The sequence below is a fragment of the Myotis lucifugus genome, unplaced genomic scaffold (assembly GCF_000147115.1).
Source record: "Myotis lucifugus unplaced genomic scaffold, Myoluc2.0 scaffold_974, whole genome shotgun sequence".
In the NCBI taxonomy this organism is placed as follows: domain Eukaryota; kingdom Metazoa; phylum Chordata; class Mammalia; order Chiroptera; family Vespertilionidae; genus Myotis; species Myotis lucifugus.
This window is the reverse complement of record NW_005872022.1, coordinates 81,828-84,312: the sequence shown is the minus strand read 5'-3', so window position 1 is coordinate 84,312 and position 2,485 is coordinate 81,828. Positions and strand designations below refer to the sequence as shown.

General features: G+C 63.3%; 1 protein-coding gene across 1 annotated transcript in view; it reads left to right on the top strand.

The window, feature by feature from the left end:
• The window catches only part of MAD1L1 (mitotic arrest deficient 1 like 1), a gene marked incomplete at its 3' end in the record, with an annotated part of 117,506 nt that overhangs the window by 35,552 nt on the left and 79,469 nt on the right, over positions 1-2,485 (top strand). The window lies entirely within an intron of this gene.

The window sequence follows — 2,485 nt, the reverse complement described above, 5'->3', positions numbered from 1 at the left end:
AGCAGCTGCGTGGGTGCCCCAAGCCCGGGGTGGCGCTCTCCTCCTGTCACCCCCGCGCCGTGTTCCCAGCACCATCCTCCCGCCTCTGACACCCGGCCGTTCCCTTCGGTTCTCACACTAACTCCCGAGTCAGCGCAGACCCCGCAGGCACAGGGGCTGCCCCCTTCGACTCCAGTCATGAGCATCGGGTCCCCAGGTGACCCGCAGTTCTGTCTGCCTACAGATTCAGGGGTTCCCTCATCCCCCCATTTAATAATTCGCTAAGCGACTCAGACAACTCAGGAAGTGCTGGCTTCTGGTGGCTGGTTTACTGGGAAGGCTGAAGGCTGCAGCCAGAGCTTAGGCGGGAGGCGCTGGGCAGGGTGGGGCGGGTGCCCGCCTGCTCGGAGTCCCGCCCTCCAGCACCTGTGCTGTTTACCGGTTCTGTGAGGTTCTGCTGCTTGATTACGTCACTGGCTGTTGGTGATCGACAGCCTCCAGCTCCTCTCTCCCCCTGTAGGTGGGGGCAGAGCTGGGAGTGCCAACCCCTCAGCACCTGGAGCTGCCTGGGGACCCCCAACCCCTGGTTGCACAGCCTCACATTTGGGTGAAAGGGGCGGCTATGAGGCAAAGGGTGCTGTCCCCTGAGAGTCCCCAGGGTTGTAGGAGCTCTGCCAGGGTGGGGCAGAGACCAGGTGCAGCTAGTTGTCCCCTTTATCCTCGAGGGCGTGTTCCGAGGGGGCCGCCCCGGCCAGTACAGCTAGTACGAGGCTCTGTTTCCCTCACATGCAGGCCTAGGGGCCGGTTAGCTTGTCAATCAGGCACCGGAAGATGCTCACAGTGACTGACAATAAACAGCAGTGACGGGAACCTACGTGAGAGCAGTGCCCTGCGGCTCGGGCCATCGCTAAGTAAGGAGGGGTCACGGGAGCACCAGCCCCGCCCTCAGCGTGGGTGCTGGACGAGGGGGGCTCGCGTCCCAGCGGGACAGGCCGGAGGTGCCAGGCTGCACCGTGATACTCAGAACGGTGCGCAACTTAAAACTCAGGCCCTGTTCATTCTGGAATTTTCCATGTAACATTGGGGACCATGGATGACGACAGGGAACTGGGACCGTGGGAAAGGAGGGGTCTTGGGCTGTGTCTTACGCGCCACGCCTGGCTCGTGCAGGGCAGCCTGCCGCCTCCACGTCTGCGCCCCGCCCACAGCGGAGCAGAGGCCTCCCTGGTCCCTGTGGAACAGGACACCTCCAGGGACCACTGCCAGCAGCTTCCACCTCAAGCCGCATTGGCCCAGACAGGTCACGTGCCCACAGAGGAGGGGGTGACTGACCAGCTCTCACCTGATCGCTGAGGACGGAGACCGCTGAGTGAGGCCGGCTGCTCCGGGAGCGAGGCCCAGGGGACTGAGGGCGATAGTGGAGCCCCGAGGAGCTGGTCTTGGCCATGCCCCATGGGGACAGTGTGCTAATCATTCATTAGCAGCCAGAAGGAAGGGTTTTCATTCGGGGCTGATGTCATTGTGGAGATTGGCTTTTAGAAGCATCTGGTTACATTGGACGTCACATCAGTTAAGCTTGAAGACCTCAGTGATAAAGATTGCCTTTGCTTTCAAAGCTCGGTCAGATGAAACGGGCGTAAAAATGATTTGAAATTAAAGCGACATTTTTCCAGGTGATCCTCTTCATCCCACTTTGAACTTGAGACAGAATGAGCTATTGGGGGAAGGACCCTTGTCTGCATCTTTTCCTGCCAAGCTGAGGGGTGCTCTGTGAAATGGGCTGCTCTGGCCAGAGCACCACGTGCAGGGAACAGTCCCGCCAAGGCCCCACGTGCCATCGCTGTGGCCAGGAACATGGGCTCACCTGTCCCACTGGCTGCTGGGAGTGTTGGGAATGGACTCTGCTCAGGAAGCAGCCCTCCGAGGGCAGGCGGCCTGTCTGTGTGACTGCGCCCCCGCCCCTCCCCCGCCCCAGGAGCTCCCTCTCAGAGCCGGTGCAGCCCCCCGGGGAGCAGGGGTGTTGGGGACCTGAGGAAGGGAGCCTGCCTGCCTGCCAGGTCTCGGGAGGTGAGGCGTGATCGCCCTTGCCTGGCTTCCAGCCCCATCCTGAAGCCGGCCGGCCCGGCGCAGCCGGATGCACATGGCACGGCGCCCGGGCGACTCCGTGCCGGCAGGGTGAGTGACAGGCTGCGCGCGGCACATGCCTGGCGGGGACTCTGGAGCACTTCCCGAGCCCAGGCTTCGTGCCGGGGCTCGCGGGCATTGTCTCATGTCATCGGCCCGCCTTCTGGGTGAGGGAACGGCCCAGTGAAGGCAGCAGTGCCCGTAGGTCTCACAGCGGGCTGGCGGGCAGTTCCGGCCTCAGGCACGCGTCATCGAGGGCTGTGCGAGCCCGACTCGGGAGGATGGGGAGGAGGCCGTGCACAGCGCCGCTGCTTCCGGCCGGGGTTGGGCAGCTGCTCTGATGGGGGCGTCTGTGAAGGAGCCCGGGCTCTCATCAGGCTGG